The 18,539-nt window shown below is 43.9% G+C and overlaps 1 protein-coding gene across 1 annotated transcript in view; it reads right to left on the bottom strand.

Annotated features, from left to right (window-relative positions):
• LOC136876459 (acetylcholine receptor subunit alpha-like) overlaps positions 1–7,923 on the bottom strand; it is a 1,223,921-nt gene extending 1,215,998 nt beyond the window's left edge. Inside the window, exon 1 of the mRNA XM_067150449.2 lies at positions 7,843–7,923. The gene's annotated coding sequence lies outside the window, so the exon portion shown is untranslated. The remainder of the gene's footprint in view (positions 1–7,842) is intronic.
• Positions 7,924–18,539: the final 10,616 nt, after the last annotated feature.

Raw genomic sequence — 18,539 nt, 5'->3', positions numbered from 1 at the left:
GTGAATATCAGTTTGGAAATATGTTTGAGTCTGTGGTTGAAAAATATTCTTCAATGACCTTTCTGAGGTAGACTTTTCTGCGAAAAATGCAGCCTTACAAAATGGTAATGTTGACTTTAGAGAGTGTAGTGTGGTTACGATTGCTTATATTTAAAAATCATTTTTGCCGCTGGGGTAACGAATAGGTTCACCGCCCGCCACTGCCATGTATGATTACAGTGATTGTTACACCAGTATACAGGAAAGAACGTGAACCTGGTATACGAGCATTAAAGCGTTGCTCGTACTGATCAATAATCTGAATAAACTAATTCGATATCTCAATGCCGTTCTCATTTTATCAGGTCCTGAAATTAGCCAATCAGATCGCTTCGCGGGCGAATTCAAATCCGCTTTGCTGCACGTGGCTTAAGACCACTAGATGAAGTAATGTTGAAATAATGTTGCTACGTGCAAGAAAATGACAATCTCACCTCGCAGAATCGTGAAAGAACCCAGTACGTGAAATTCCACCTCGCCACTCTTCGCTTAAAGATCATACGTGGTTTAAAATCAAACATGAAACGACTTCCGACTACGACAAAGAAAGTAGACTTTGGTCCAGTCAAATTTTCATTTTTTTCTAATATTGAAACAGTTACAAAATTAAGTTGTGTTTGGAATTTCGTTGGTAGCTTGACATTTTCTTTTTTTACTTGGATTAATGCAGTGGTTCCCTGACCGAGAAGCTTAAGGCCGTGGGTTTCATTCCTTGTCAGGAAGGTCCGAGAGAGGCAGACGGCTCAAAGGTTCACCATAAATTACCAGGCTAGAAGTCCTATGGGCAAAGATGGCCGGGCACAGAGCTGAACTCCGAGTGCCGAATTACGGATAATGGGAGCCTTTACCTTCAGCTCGTCCAAGGGCCTTCATGGCCTGTGGGCATGTGGCCTTCCTTTTCTTTATTAATATATTTTAAATACTTATTTGTTAAACGTCGCTCTAACTTCTCAAGGTTTTCAGCGACGTGGGGAAGGGGGAATGTCAGAACTGAGAAAGCAGTAGTCGTGGCTCTAAATTATTAACGTTGAACGTCAGCATTTAAATTATATGAGAATGAGAAACCAGAAAGACGATCTTCAGGACTGGCAGCAATGGTGCTAGAACCAATCCTGTTCCGAATGCAAGTTTGGACTGCATAACCCATGCAACGCAGACAACGCGCTCGGTTTTAAGAATATGAACGTTTGTCACATGAACGGACTTAACGGAGATTTGTTTGCAAAATTCGTTATGACAAATCACATTTCTCACATAGTCAATTCCAGTTAAATAGTCCACACCGCGTTTAGTACACTTCGTTCCAGTTAACCAGATAGTTCAACTATGTAAAGTGAGCTAAAACATGACTCAGCCAACAAATCACCCTTACCAGCAGTTCATGAGAACAGATTGCAAGCTGTATGATACCAACGAATATAATATATTGAGCTGTATGCCATATTTCAGACACACAGTACATCTATGCAATGTGAATTAAGTTTAGCACTAGTGGTGTAGTGGTTAGCGTGATTAGCTGTCACCCCCGAAGGCCTAGGGTCGATTCCAGGCTCTGCCACGAAATTTGAAAAGTGGTACGAGGGGTGGAACGGGGTCAACTCAGCCTCGGGAGGTCAACTGAATAGAGGGTGGGGGGTCAATCCCCACCTCAGCCATCCTCGAAGTTGTTTTCCCTGGTTTCCAACTACTTAACTCAAGTCCACGGTCGCTTCCTTCCCTCTTCCTTGTCTATCCCTTCCAGTCTTCCCATCCCCCCATCCGCCCACAAGGCCCCTGTACAGCATAGCAGTTGAGGCCACCTGGGCGATGTACCGGCCCTCCTCTCTAGTTGCATCCCCCGACCAAAAGTCTCATGCTCCAGGACACTGTGGTATAGGTGGGATCTCTCGCTGAGTCCGAGGGAAAAACCAACCCTGGAGGGTAAGCAGATTAAGAAAGAAAGAAAATTTAGCAGAAGTGGCAAAATAAAGGTAAAGTCCATAGTAAAACACTACACGCACATCAGAACATAATCTTAGTCGAGTAATTTTGCTTTACGTCGCACCGACACAATTATGGCCGACAATGGGACAGGAAAGGGCTAGCAGTGGGAAGGAAGCGACCGAGGCCTTAAGGTACAGACCCAGCAGTTGCCTGGTGTGAAAATGGGGAAAGCACGGAAAACCATCTTCAAGGTAGAGATTTTTTTGTCCTTCATGTACTGCATTTCCTCCATCATGAGATGACCACTGAAACGCTGGACTCCTTCCTATAGTTCTCGTGTGTAGAACGTTCCTAGGTTTAGTCACACAGCCGAGCGCTCGATGTAAATGCTGTGGGAGTGCCAAACTCGACACCGACTGTACAGCTCAAGTGATCGACACTCGTCTTGTACGATAAAAATTACGAGATGGAATAATACCACTCAATTACGGTTAAATGAGAGAGGCACACACATTAAGTTATATTGACACGTTTAAGAACCAATTATAATGCCACTGGTTTTACATAGGGCTACCACTTACTACTTTCATACAGTTTTCAGATATGCCAAGCTGCTGGAATTGTATGCCTTAGGAGTTATTTTACACCCCGGTGAATATATCGACAAGATGCTGATGTATTTAAGCAGCTTCAAATATCACCGGATTGAGCCAGAATCGAACCCGCAAACTTGGGCTTAAAAAGCCAGCGCTCTAAGTAGAGGGGGGCTCGATTCCCACCTCAGCCATACTCGAAATGGTTTTCCGTGGTTTCCCACTTCTCCTCCTGGCAAATGCCGGAATGGCACCTAACTCAAGGCCACGGCCGTTTCCTTCCCTCTTCCCAGGTTCCTAGGTTTAGTCAGACAACCGAGCGCTTGATATATGTGCTGTGGGATTGCCATACTTAACACCGACTGTTTCATCCCGTAAAAGTCTGGAACCACTCAGCCCGGCATTTATTATTATTATTATTATTATTATTATTATTATTATTATTATTAATAATAAAACTCTCCGCTCGGATATCTACATATAGTAAGTCAGACAATACCATTGGCATCACATAACATGGGTGCTCAGTACGCTAGTGAGCTCTCCAAGGCTGATATTCACCCTGTGACGGGGGTGGGGATAGAATAACACCCACGGTATCCCATGCCTGTCGTAAGAGGCGACTAAAAGGGGCTCCAGGAGCTCTTAACTTGGAAGTGTTGGTTAGCGACCACGGGGTCCTCGGCTGAGTCCTGACATTTCTTCCACTTGCAGGCACCTCACTTTCACTTATCCTATCTGACAGTCCTTGGTCACTCTTGTTATTTTCCGACCCAAACGGTTGTAGAGCATTCGAGGCCTAGGGAGTCTCGTTTCCACGCCTTCGTTGCCCTCGTCTTTCTTTAGCCGATACCTTCACTTTTCGATGTGTCGCACCCCTTCCAATTTCTTCTGTCTGATTAGTGTTATACAGAGCATGGTTGCCTAGTTGCACTTCCTCTTAAAATAATAATCACCACCACTCCACGGCTCATACATCCTTGAAATGGGTTTCCGTGTTTAGCGTTACCGTGTGTATTATTATGTAAGACTTTAGCTTTACCGATCTCGATAGGTGCAGTCGCTTAAGTGCGGCCAGTATCCATTATTCGGGAAATAGTGGGTTCGAACCCCACTGTCGACAGCTCTGAGTATGGTTTTCCGTGGTTTCCTATTTTCACACCTTAAGGCCACGGCCGCTTCCTTCCTAGTCCTAGCCCTTTCCTGTCCCATCGTCGCCATAAGACCTATCTGTGTCGATGCGACGTAAAGCCAATAGCAAATAAGACTTTAGCTTTTCTCATAAGTTGTGATCAATCGCTTTCTTTCCATCTTCTTGCGCACACGCACACACACAGAAGGAGAGATAAAGAGCTTTTGAATAATATCGGACAGATTTCACGCACATCGTTACCTGAAAATGGTAACCAGGATATAGATATTCAAAAAAATATGGAAAGCAAGCGCGTAGTTTTAAGTGGGTATCCTGATCTGAGTCACGGGATTTCCAGTTTTACATGAAATGCGAACTAAAAAAGCGTGACTTTCCATTTTCAAAATCCCACATGCATTGGTGGCATTCGAACCACGACCGCCTTAGTGAGAAGCAAGTGACTATTTCACGCTGATATTACACCCTTTTTCGTTAACACTAGGCAACAGCAACAGTGCTATCAAATATTGGAATATGCTTGACCGATGACTGAAGCAAAAAATAAACATTCTTCCCTCTCTTTAATAAAATCCTCGAAAGTTTCCTCATTCTAACATTTTTACCACCACGCACTAAGGATACGACCTGTGACATTACCAAACTTTAATTGAGTGGGCCTTTCCCTAGGTGTATCTACGCCCATTTCGGTCGCGGTGCATTTTTAAATTGTGCTTAATCGTAATTTAAGATGGTTCAGTACACCTACTTTATAACGAGTTTAACTTAGTTGAGTGAAATACTGAAGATGTATCCAGTCACTTGAATGAGTCTCAAAGCCAGATCCATCACAGCAACGAAGGTCTCTAGGGAAATGGAAACTAGAGGCTTTCACTATCCCTATGCTCGGCACTAACAAGCGAAGACCAATTAAGACATCAGAACATCACTGCACGCCTGGCGTTGTTACACAGGCAGTCTACAGCATGAAAAAAAGAGTAATTCTGAACAGGAATCTGGCAGTTTCCTCGTTTGTACTAGTAAAATTATATATTTATAGCGTAAACGAAGATTTCATTCTGCATAATATTTAGCTCCCGTGATAAACGACACAGGAGTACTAAAACCTTAATATTTTGATATATGGCATTCTAATAATGTACGGCACGTGTAAGTAAAATAGGTTTGTAGAGCATGAAATTCAGTTCGCATTGTATATTCTCTGCTGATAGCCTGGCCAGAACGTTGTTGTCTTTTACTTTTTTATTTCACAATTTGTTTTGCGTCACACCAACACAGAGAGGTCTTATGGCGACAATGGGATAGAAAAGGGCTAGGTGAGGGAAGGAAGTGGCCGTGGTCTTAAGGTATATCCCCGGCGTTTGCCTGGTGTTAAAGTTGGAAACCACGAAAAACCATATTTAGGGCTGCCGACAGTGGGCCTCGGACCCTTTATCTCCCGGATGTAAGCTCACAGCTGCGCGCCCCTAACCGCACGGCCAACTCACCCGGTAGAACGTTTTTAGTGATACGGACAGGATTTTATCTAGGTTTCCCCTTATTTCTTTCTTGTTATTTAGGCTAATAACAAAAGAACTCGTTAATACTAAGTCCCCTCCTTGTTATTTTTTATCGCTTGTGTTTCTCTATAATCTATATTGTTTTAGAGTCACTTTTTTGCTATTTGCTTTACGTCGCACCGACACAGACGGGTCTTATGGCGACGATGGCATAGGAAAGGCCTAGGAATTAGAAGGAAGCGGCCGTGGCCTTAATTAAGGTACCGGTGTGAAAATGGGAAACCACGGAAAACGATCTTCATGGCTGCCGATGGTGGGGCCCGAACCCACTATCTCCCGTTTACTGGATACTGGCCGCGCTTAAACGACTGCAGCTATCCAGAACCGTTTTAGAGTCAGTGTAAAATTAAGTACCTATATTTGATTACTACTACAGAAATAAATAAAACTAATTTTAAAACAGTCCTGGAAGTATGCTTCTACAGTAATCATCGTCAGCTAACTGCTCTGAACCATCCAGTTCTTTTTCAGCAATTAAATATAACACACCGTAGATTTTACGACAAAAGATTACTAGAATTTATTTTAGAATATTCCCTCCTCAGTCGTCCTCGAAGTGGGTTTTCGTGGTTTCCCACTTCTCTTCCAGGCAAATGCCGGGATGGTACCTAACTTAACGCCACGGCCGCTTCCTTCCCTCTTCCTTGTCTATCCCTTCCAATCTTCTCATCCTCCTACAAGGCCCCTGTTCAGCATAGCAGGTGAGGCAGCCTGGATGAGGTACTAGTCCTCCTTCCCAGTTGTATCTCCCGATCCAAAGTCTCACGCTTGAGGCGGTAGAGGTGGGATCCCTCGCTGAGTCCGAGGAAAAACCAACCCTGGAGGATAAAGGGATTAATAATAAGAAGAAGTATTTTAGAATATGTTAACTGATCATTCACGTAAGTTTCCTTAAAATCTGGTTATCTAACCTAGACAGTTCCCTTCAAAGTGAAAGGGAGTTAGTCATTAACTCTATACACGACCGCATTTGCCTCCGAGAATGGAACTAATATTCATTTCCACCGTAGGCTGAGTGAACCACACAAGGCCATGTGCTTCTCCAGAAGCGAAAGTGTCGTTCCTCAACTTCTTGAATTCGTGACAGGAAATCTAACAAATCTCCTTTCTGGTGAACCAAACGCGTCTTTACCACCTCAGTTAGGCAACACCCTGCAATGAAACTGCAACACTAAAATCTCTTTGAGGGGTAGTGAAGAATGTAGCCAGTACCCGCGAAACAAGGCTTAAGATGTTTCTACTCTACAGGTATTCCACATTAATAATAATAATAATAATAATAATAATAATGCCGGGCTGAGTGGCTCAGACGGTTGAGGCGCTGGCCTTCTGACCCTAACTTGGCAGGTTCGATCCTGGTTCAGTCTGGTGGTATTTGAAGGTGCTCAAATACGTCAGCCTCGTGTCTGTAGATTTACTGGCACGTAAAATAACTCCTGCGGGAAAAATTCCGGCATCTCGGCGTCTCCGAAAACCGTAAGAGAGTAGTTAGTGAGACGTAAAGCAAATAACATAATAATAATAATAATAATAATAATAATAATAACACTTTTAGCGTCCCATCTGTGTATTTTAAGATACGAGAGTATCGGTATTTTCCTCTATGAAGAGGTTCCCTAACGCTCCAGTAAATTTGTTGACACAAGTCTCTTCCTTTAAACTCTCTTCAATACCAACTGACTGCGCCTGGATTCGAGCCCATAACCTTATGAACAGAAGGCGATCGCCCAATCAAGTACGCTACACAGTCGGCCACGTCCACTAATCAAAGATCTGGCTGTTCTGACACGATATCAACCTTTATAGCAGGTGAACTTTCGACGTCCACAATATCAGTTTTATATTTATTGCACGTTTGTAAAGTCTAGCGTATAAATAAACATTTATGACAATTTTAAACATTTTCCTTCATTATGTGTTAATTTCCGAATCATTTTTATTATTATTTGCATAGTGATATTCATATTTACATTATGGCCCTAGCAACGTGGAATTGAAAATCGAATGGGTCCATTCTTTCAAGTCGCAGTCCCCATCATTTTGAGCTGTCGGTTGTTTTACGACGAGAACGGATCTGTCTTCTTGTAAACATAACACAGCAGAGTACCGTCAAGTGAAAAAGTGCGGGTAAGACGAATGGTTCCCTGACGCATAGTGGTAACATTACGGTTCATAATATTTACATACCGTACGCACAGATCAGATCCCACCCACAAGATCATAAGTACGAGATCTTCCATAAGAATCATGTGAATAATTAGTGTTTGTTTGCATTTTTAAACCTGCATCGTTTAATTTGAATAGAAAGAGATATCGGATATATATCGCACTGTCTTCGTACTCGGTTATTCAAGAATTCTGTTACAAACACACATGCTTTGTTGAAAGTTACATTTCTCCATGAACTGAGGTAAATAGCATCTAGAAATATCCGAAGATTACTATAAAGTTGCGAGGGTAATCCTAGCACTTTTTGTGAAAGAAATCACAGCTGAAACTCAACATTTTAAAAATATTTTGAACACCATGTCGCTTGGTGGGCAAGTGAAGTGGTAATTGGCACATGACCCCAACTAACCTGCTGTTGGACTCGCCCGCTGAATGCTGCTCTTGCACCACTGATGCTCAGCTCTGACGGGCGTATCACACGACGGCTCCCCGATCGAAACTGCGTGAGAGCGGCAGCTGAGGGCCTGGTGAGCGCTCCTGGAAGAGCGCGCAAGCGCACGTCCCAGGGGGCCAGCTGGCCAGGTATACACTGACCGACAATTATTGTACATTAGTTCATTACTCACTCAGCGAGGAAGGAAAGAAATGTACTTTCTCACTCAATAATTGACCTTCTGATTGAAACCGTGATTTGTTGACTCTTTGTCGGACGACTCGGTCGACCTACTGACTGGCGCAGTGTTTCCTTGACTCGATTCCTCCTTCTAAGTTGCTGTTCTGTTGACCTACTGACTGAGTGCTTTGTTGACAACTCCTGTTTAGTTGATGGACCGTTTGGACTACTAACAGATATAGTGTATTATTGATACCTCCCTTCTTATTAGTTGATGACTGTCCGACTTGTTGGCTGAATGGTCAGCGTACTGACCTTCGGTTCAGAGGGTCCCGGGTTCGATTCCCGGCCGGGTCGGGGAATTTAACCTTCATTAGTTAATTCCAGTGGCCTGGGGGCTGGGTCTTTGTGCTGTCCTCAACATCCTTGCAACTCACACACCACACACATAACACCGTCCTCCACCACAATAATACGCAGTTACTTACACATGGCAGATGCCGCCCACCCTCATCGGAGGGTCTGCCTTACAAGGGCTGCACTCGGCTACAAATAGCCACACGAAATTATTATTATTAGTCTGTAGTTGATGACTCTGTTGACTGACATAGTGGATTGTTGACATTGCCCTTCTTAAAGTGAACGAAACTACTGACCTATTGACTAGACTACTAGAGTATCTGCTAGCTTGTTCTCGTTTGTTTTCTTTCTTTGTTTTTTTGCAATTAAGCCCATCAGGGCTGTTGCAACATGGAGTGTGGGATTTGTTTGTTTGTTTGTTTGTTTGTTTGTTTGTTTGTTTGTTTGTTTGTTTGTTTGTTTGTTTGTTTGTTTGTTTGTTTGTTTGTTTGTTTGTTTGTTTGTTTGTTTGTTTGTTTGTTTGTTTGTTTGTTTGTTTGTTTGTTTGTTTGTTTGTTTGTTTGTTTGTTTGTTTGTTTGTTTGTTTGTTTGTTTGTTTGTTTGTTTGTTTGTTTGTTTGTTTGTTTGTTTGTTTGTTTGTTTGTTTGTTTGTTTGTTTGTTTGTTTGTTTGTTTGTTTGTTTGTTTGTTTGTTTGTTTGTTTGTTTGTTTGTTTGTTTGTTTGTTTGTTTGTTTGTTTGTTTGTTTGTTTGTTTGTTTGTTTGTTTGTTTGTTTGTTTGTTTGTTTGTTTGTTTGTTTGTTTGTTTGTTTGTTTGTTTGTTTGTTTGTTTGTTTGTTTGTTTGTTTGTTTGTTTGTTTGTTTGTTTGTTTGTTTGTTTGTTTGTTTGTTTGTTTGTTTGTTTGTTTGTTTGTTTGTTTGTTTGTTTGTTTGTTTGTCCTACTACCTGCGTCTGACGGCAGCTTGTAGGTGCGGCACGCGTAACACATACTACAAACATTAGTCGTGACAGACAGTTCGAGCTCTCTGAAACTGACGCACGGTCATGATGAAACTGTTCATTACACAATACTTACAGTAAAGGTGTAACTAAATCACAATTGCACTACCACTTTGAAAATTCACACCAGCACCTCAGTTCACAAGAGTCATCACGTACGGAACAAATGTTTATTGTCAGGCTTTGAGACTTGAGACTGACGCATGCGCATCACCACATGCACGCGATATCTCGACAGATGACCATAGAACATTTATGTTGCTGGAAGGGATATGTTCAATTATTGTGCGTCTCTGTAGTGGTTTTTAGTGTGATGAGTTGCATATAAGTAAACTTCTATATGAAGTCTATATCAACCAGTCAAAGTTAAAATCCCGACCTGATCGACAATCGAACCCAAAGCCCTCTGAACCGAAGGCCACTAAGCTTGACCATTCATCCAATGAGACGGACTTGACAACTTCTTCCTACTCAATGAAAAAGTACTGTCGACAGAAAGGCAAGTAATCCGTTGGTTTTACCACTGCAGAAATGAATATGCTTTTCCTTCCCGTTATTTTGTGATTATCATCCGAAATTAGAGTGAATGAAATGAAAACCAAACACTACAGCGGTAGAGGTCTGGTAGACCTTGACCTACCTACCAAGCGACTCGGTCCGATGGTCAGCAGATTCTGAGGTGATGCATGGTCAGTGTGACGAATCCTCTCGGCCGTTATTCTTGGTTTTCTAGACTGGGATCGCCGATCACAGTTAGATAGATCTTTAATTGTAATCATGTAGGCTGAGTGGAACTCCAACCAAACCTCAGGTCCAGGTAAAAATCCCTCATCTGGCTAGGAATCAAACCCAGAGAATCCAGGGCCCCTAGACGGTGCGGCCGGCTAAAATATATTTATAATACCATCAGATCCTCTTCCGCCATATCCCTGAGCCCTTACAACGAAACATTTTATATCTAACATCCGTAAATTACCATTTTAGTAAGTCTTCAGGCATTGACACCACTCCACACCGCTAGATGGCAGCACCATCAGTCTTCCACTTTCATTGCTGAGCTATATAAATTCCAGTTCTTGTTCTAGTATAAGGTCTACCGGGCGAGTTGGCCGTGCGATTAGGGATGCGCTGCAGTGAGCTTGCATCCGGAGGATAGTGGGTTCAAACCCCACTGTGGGCAGCCCTGAAGAGGGTTTTCTGTGATTTCCTATTTTCACACCAGGCAAATGCTGGGGATGAACTTTAATTAAGGTCACGGCCACTTATTCTCATTCCTACGCATTTTCTATCCCTTCGTCGCCATAAGACCTATCTGTATCGGTGCGACGTAAAGCAAATGGAAAAAAATGCATAAGGTCTGTGATACAACATTCCTCACTTCTATTTCAGTAATTTCTCCTTAGCTGCGTTGCTCTATTTACAATAATTTTTAGTTACCTGTAGTCCGTTCAGCCTGCTTTAGTTTCGCATTCTTGTACTTCCATAGCTCATATATCACAATCGGGCTGAGTGGCTCAGACGGTTACAGCGCTGACTTTCTCAGCCCAAATAGGAAGGTTCGATCCTGGGTCAGTCCGGTGGAATGCGAAGGTGCTCATATACGTCAAACCCGTGTCGGTAGATTTACCGGCACGCAAGAGAACTCCTGCGGGACAAAATTCTGACACCTCGGCGTCTCCGAAAACCGCAAAAGTAGTTAGTGGGACTTAAAAAAGCAGTAGCATTAGTATTCATCAGACAGATCCAATATACCATGAGAACGACTGATTCCTAATTGATCTTGCCTTCCTTCTGATTTTTCTTCATAAGTCTATTGTTATTATTCCTCAGGACTGTCCGCTCTCCACCTATAGTGTTTCTTTCATTCTCTTCATTTGCCCTTCTGCAACACATTTCTTAAAACATTCTATTACTTCCCTTTCCTACATCGTCTCTACGCTTCATCTCTTTGCTTTCTTTCATTTTTTCAACTTCAGTCGACATTGCATGACAAGCAGGATGTTATCAGAGTCCACGCCTGCTCCTCGGATATCTTGCATTCAAATGCATGCTTTCTGAATCAGTGCCTAAAGCCATACTGAAGCTTATATGATACAGTACCTAACAAAAGTTTAAGACCACCAGCGAAAATCAGTTCATGAACTTCTGGTCCTACATTTGTTTTACCAGTTGGTCTGCAAAATACACTTCCTGACAAAAAATTTAAGCACCCATAAGTAGTGAATGAAACTACATATGCTGAAAGACCATGTGCCGCCGGGCGAATTGGCCGTGCGGTTAGAGGCGCGCAGCTGTGAACTTGCATCCGGGAGATAGTTGGTTCGAATCCCACTGTTGGGAGACCTGAAGATGGTTTTCCGTGATTTCCCATTTTCACACCAGGCGAATGCCGGGGGTGAACCTTAATTAAGGCCACGGCCGCTTCCTTTCAACTCCTAAGCCTTTCCTATCCCATCGTCGCCATAAGACCTATTTGTGTCGGTGCAACGTAAAGCCACTAGCAAGAAAAGACTGTCCCTTTATGGAACTTATTAAAATATGGGATGGAAGAGACAAGGCCGTTGGCAGTTACTGGTGGAATGCTGGCGCCAGGTCAGTAGGATGTTACACCCCCTACCCCTAGACCTCCCTGGCCGCAATGCATGCCCTTATGCGGTTCGGAATGGTGTCGAACAGTCTTTAGATCCTCTCCTGATGCAATTTCATCCTCAGTTGTTGCAGCTGTCCATCCAGATCCCACAAGTTGGTACTGGGACGGAGTGCCCTTCTAATGCCATCCCACACGTGTTAAATGACGAAGACGTCCGGGGACCTTGCTGGCCAAGGGAGGACCTCAGCATGTTCTATACAGTCTATAGACACACATGCTGTGTGTGGGCGTGCATGATCTTGTGGGTACACTGTCTCAGGGTGCTGTGCCATAAGGGGTAGGACGTGCGGACGCATAATGTCTGTGACGTATAAAGTCTGCCGAAGCACTATTAGAGGTGACCTGAACTCATAACCTATGGCTCCGCACATCATGATGCCAGAGATTACGCCTATGTGTCTTTCCATAATAAGAGCAGGATCCGCCCTTTGCCCTCGACGCTGCCAATCACGCACACGATGGTCATCGGAGGTTATGGAAAAGCGGGACTCATCAATGAACATGATACGACGCTAGTCGTCCTCTGTCCATGTCTCCCGGGCAAGCCACCTTTCCAAACGCAGGCGTTGGTGTTCTGGTGCCAATGGCAACCGGCGCATGGGGCGGTAGAACCCCAATCCGGCGGATGCCAGTCGTCGAGACACTGTGCTGGAACACACAGGATGTTGTAGAGTCTCCAGTCTCCATGTTCGCGGATGGCGGGTGCCAAAGTTATGGGATCCCGTAATGCTTCGCGCACCATACGACGGCCATCACTCAGGGTGGTGTTTCTTCGTCGACCCGAACATGCACGACGTGATTGGGTGCCCTCATGTACCCATCGAGTCCAATATCGGGCCACTGAAATGTGAATGGCCCACATACCTGGCAATAGCACGATACGACCAACCGGTCTCATGCAGTCCCACAATGCAGCCTCTGTCAAATGATGTCGGTTGGTGGATAGGCTGTGTAACGCGGCTGCGAAGCATCACGGGTGCTTCGTACTGTACGTAGTCCTCTCCGCTTAACTGTCTGTCTCACAGAAGTTGACTGGTAACAACTTATCAACACATCAATGTAATGCATGTATACCGAAATGGGATAATATTGGACCACTCCTTCTGGTTGCTTAACTTTTTTGTCAGGCAGTGTATTTTGTGGCTTATTCGTAATGAAAAACAACAGTTTAAATATCAAACAAAGGGTAATAGTAATTTTGAGAACCTATAAAAATACCCGACGTTTGGGTGTAAAGACCATCCTGTTCGCTGAACTACAGAAGGTATAAATGGGGATACTTCAATTTTTCTAAATAACTATTCAATAGATTTCTTTTGCTAGTTGCTTTACGTCGCACCGACTCAGATAGGTCTTATGGCGACGATGGGACAGGAAAGGGCTAGGAGTGGGAAGGAAGCGGCCGTGGCCTTAATTAAGGTACAGCCCCAGCATTTGCCTGGTGTGAAAATGGGAAACCACGGAAAACTATCTTCAGGGCTGCCGACAGTGGGGTTCGAACCTACTATCTCCCGAATACTGGATACTGGCCGCACTTAAGCGACTGCAGCTTTCGAGCTCGGTGATAGATTTTTTAAAGATATCTAAATACGGTGTTCGTTTTTAAGTATTTAGAAAAAAGTTGAGTAGCCATAATACCTGCTGTAGTTTAGTGAACACGGAGGCCTTTACACCCAAAAGTGCGGTACTTTTGTAGTTCTCAAAATGTTTCAAACCGAGCTCGATAGCTGCAGTCGCTTAAATCGCACATTGCCACGAAGTGCAGCATTCCTGGTTATGCAACTACACTAATACAAAATCAAATTGGAAAAAATAGAGGAGCTACTTTAATACACTGACTGACAGAGCAAATGCAACACCAAGAAGGAGTGGTCAGAACTTTATGCCAATTGCAGGGTAGACTGACGTCACTGAGGTATGCTCATGATGTGAAATGCGCCGCTGTGCTGCGCACGTAGCGAACGATAAATGGGACACGGCGTTGGCGAATGGCCCACTTCGTACCGTGATTTCTCAGCCGACAGTCTTTGTAGAACGTGTTGTCGTGTGCCACAGGACACGTGTATAGCTAAGAATGCCAGGCCGCCGTCAACGGAGGCATTTCCAGCAGACAGACGACTTTACGAGGGGTATGGTGATCGGGCTGAGAAGGACAGGTTGGTCGCTTCGTCAAATCGCAGCCGATACCCATAGGGATGTGTCCACGGTGCAGCGCCTGTGGCGAAGATGGTTGGCGCAGGGACATGTGGCACGTGCGAGGGGTCCAGGCGCAGCCCGAGTGACGTCAGCACGCGAGGATCGGCGCATCCGCCGCCAAGCGGTGGCAGCCCCGCACGCCACGTCAACCGCCATTCTTCTGCATGTGCAAGACACCCTGGCTGTTCCAATATCGACCAGAACAATTTCCCGTCGATTGGTTGAAGGAGGCCTGCACTCCCGGCGTCCGGCGTCCGCTCAGAAGACTACCATTGACTCCACAGCATAGACGTGCACGCCTGGCATGGTGCCGGGCTAGAGCGACTTGGATGAGGGAATGGCGGAACGTCGTGTTCTCCGATGAGTCACGCTTCTGTTCTGTCAGTGATAGTCACCGCAGACGAGTGTGGCGTCGGCGTGGAGAAAGGTCAAATCCGGCAGTAACTGTGGAGCGCCCTACCGCTAGACAACGCGGCATCATGGTTTGGGGCGCTATTGCGCATGATTCCACGTCACCTCTAGTGCGTATTCAAGGCACGTTAAATGCCCACCGCTACGTGCAGCATGTGCTGCGGCCGGTGGCACTCCCGTACCTTCAGGGGCTGCCCAATGCTCTGTTTCAGCAGGATAATGCCCGCCCACACACTGCTCGCATCTCCCAACAGGCTCTACGAGGTGTACAGATGCTTCCGTGGCCAGCGTACTCTCCGGATCTCTCACCAATCGAACACGCGTGGGATCTCATTGGACGCCGTTTGCAAACTCTGCCCCAGCCTCGTACGGACGACCAACTGTGGCAAATGGTTGACAGAGAATGGAGAACCATCCCTCAGGACACCATCCGCACTCTTATTGACTCTGTACCTCGACGTGTTTCTGCGTGCATCGCCGCTCGCGGTGGTCCTACATCCTACTGAGTCGATGCCGTGCGCATTGTGTAACCTGCATATCGGTTTGAAATAAACATCAATTATTCGTCCGTGCCGTCTCTGTTTTTTTCCCAACTTTCATCCCTTTCGAACCACTCCTTCTTGGTGTTGCATTTGCTCTGTCAGTCAGTGTAGTTAGGAAAAAGAGTGAACCAGTGTCTCCAAGTCTTGTTCACATAATCACCTTTCTCTAGTGTTTTATGAATAAAGTGTCAGCAAGGACTAAATTACCGTCTGTTTAGAATTATTACAGCCAGCTGCTTCTTTCATAGTGTACTTTTGTCCCACCTTGACTGTGTTACCTTCTTCTTCTTCTTCTTCTTCTTATTCTTATTCTTATTCTTATTCTTCATCTTCTTCTTCCTACGTAACTTAGTCTCCCATCACAAAGGTTTTCTTCTCCATTTCCATATTGTATTAAATATCTCTCTCTTCGTATGTATATTCTTTCGGTTTCTTCAATATCTGCTGAACTGGTAAGCTCGTAGGTCTGTACTATTGCGGTTGGCATTGATGTGGTGTCTATCTTCACTGTACTGGTCATAGTGACTGCCTATTGATATTTTCTTGTTAATTATTTATTTTGATTGTGGTTAAACGTTGCACTAACACATCGATGGTTTTCGGCGGTGCAAGGATGAGAAAGAGCAGGAAGTAGCGGGCGTGGTCTTAATTAAGGTCTGTTGTGAAAATGGGAAATTACGAAAACCATCTTCAGGGCTTCGAACCCACAATCTCCCGAATGCAAGCTCACAACTACGTGACCCGGAAACCACGATAGAATCACTTTGTTTCCCAACTATTAAAGCAGCCCCTCTACTTCCCCTATTTGATTTTGTATTAGGCCTAATGCAGTTGCATAACCAGGAATCCTACACTTCTGGCAATGTACCTCACGTATACCAACTACGTCTAAATTTGGTCCAACCATTTCTCTTTTCAGACTTCCTGATTTACTATACAGTAGCACGACAAGATGAAGTTAGACCCTGGAAGTCAAATTACGTCAGCTGGTGTGACGGAGAGAGCAGGGGGATTATGGGAGAGTAGGCAGTGAATGCACTATTGCGATCTCTCGCCCTTCACTCTGAACAACTTTGCTTTTAGCACTTGCCATTAGGGATTTGCGCGACCGAAGCCTAGAATCGAAAGTCTCGACTCCATCGACTCCGAATACCGGGATCGGATCGCATGAAGCCTCGCAACTCCAAGCTAACTTGACGCTCAATGCAGGGCCACGCGCATGGCGAAGCGCGGGAAAATAACATGAATAATACCAGCGAACACAAAAGGCTTATTTATGTGTATTGTATGTGTTTGTATGTGTAGATCATGGAATACTACTGGCAAACATGAGTGCAATTTGACTAGAAAAAAGAGGTGACTGAATGGCTGGCTATATTTCTAGAAAATAGAACTCAGAGAATTAGAGTAGGCGAAGCTTTATCTGACCCTGTAATCATTAAGAGGGGAATTCCTCAAGGCAGTATTATTGGACCTTTATATTTTCTTATATATATCAATTATATGTGTAAAGAAGTGGAATCAGAGATAAGACTGTTTGCAGATGACGTTATTCTGTACAGAGTAATAAATAAGTTACAAGATTGTGAGCGGCTGCAGGGTGACCTCGATAGTGTTGTGAGATGGACGGTGGACAATGGTATGATGATAAACGGGGTTAAAAGTCAGGTTGTGAGTTTCAAAAATAGGAAAAGTCCTCTCAGTTTTAATTAATGCATTTATGGGGTGAAACTTCCTTTTGGGGATCATTGTAAGTACCTAGGTGTTAATATAAGAAAAGACCTTCATTGGAGTAATCACATAAATATGATTGTTAATAAAGGGTACAGATCTCTGCACATGGTTATGAGGGTATTTAGGGGTTGTAGTAAGAATGTAAAGGAGAGGGCATATAAGTCTCTGGTAAGACCCCAACTAGAGTATGGTTCCAGTGTATGGGACACTCACCAGGATTACTTGATTCAAGAAATGGAAAAAATCGAAAGAAAAGCAGCTCGATTTGTACTGGGTGATTTACGACAAAAGAGTAGCGTTACAAAAATAGGGCTGGGAAAATTTGGGAGAAAGGAGACGAGCTGCTCGATTAAATGGTATGTTCCGAGCTGTCAGAGGAGAGATGGCGTGGGAGGACATCTGTAGACGAATAAGTTTGAGTGGTGTCTTTAAAAGTAGGAAAGATCACAATATGAAGATAAAGTTGGAATTCAAGAGGACAAATGGCGCAAATATTCGTTTATAGGAAGGGGAGTTAGGGATTGGAATAACTTACCAAGAGAAATGTTCAATAATTTTCCAATTTCTTTGCGATCATTTAAGAAAAGGCTAGGAAAACAACAGATAGGGAATCTGCCACCTGGGCGACTGCCCTAAATGCAAATCATTAGTGACTGATTTATTGTGATTGACTGAAAAACACGAAGCATATTTATGCTCATTTTCCCGGTAGAATGAAGTATCGTTAACGAAGACGACTATCGTTATGGTAGGCCTATAGTTTAAATATGAGAGTCAAGTCAGAAAGTGTCGGCGTAACAGACAACGGGCATTTAATTTCAGATCAGAAAAATTGTAAAGACATCGATGGTAAATCATTATGAATCGAATATGGCTAAAACCATGATAGATGAAAGGAAATTTGACATTGGTAAAACCATGAAAAATATGTTTTTGCTATTGGATTTACGTCGCACCGACACAGATAGGTCTTATGGCGACGATGGGACAGGAAAGGGGTAGGACTGGGAAGGAAGCGGCCGTGGCCTTAATTAAGGTACAGCATTTGCCTGGTGTGAAAATGGGAAACCACGGAAAACCATCTTCAGGGCTACCGACAGTGGAATTCGAACCCTCTATCTCCCGAATACTGGATACTGGCCGCACTTAAGCGACCATGAAAAATAAACCAAATATTAACATAGATAAAGCCGTTAAAATAAATATAGCGAATGAAGCCATAACCGAGCTCGCCAGTGTTGACTTCCGTTCATGTTGGTGGGTATAGTGTCCAATAAATTAAAACCGCGGCAATGAACACCATGAATTTCGTCCCGTAAATTAACTTACGCACAACGCCCAAATTACCATTCGCTCATGTTCCGCATGGGATAGTAAAGCACTTCCAGGCTATGAACAATACCGGCTTCTTCTTCATCTTCTTCTACTACCTTTTCTTTTTACATTCTGATGGGTTCACGGGTGCATATTTTGTATTTGTACGGTAGCGTATTAATTTCAACTGCGAGTGCTGATATCCACTGAACCGGCTTTATGTTTGTCATAAAAATGTAATTTAAGACCAAATTGACGACTATTTAAGAGTATTCTGTCAGGATATCT

This window comes from Anabrus simplex, chromosome 1, assembly GCF_040414725.1.
Source record: "Anabrus simplex isolate iqAnaSimp1 chromosome 1, ASM4041472v1, whole genome shotgun sequence".
Lineage (NCBI taxonomy): Eukaryota > Metazoa > Arthropoda > Insecta > Orthoptera > Tettigoniidae > Anabrus > Anabrus simplex.
This window is presented reverse-complemented; position numbering and strand designations above follow the sequence as displayed.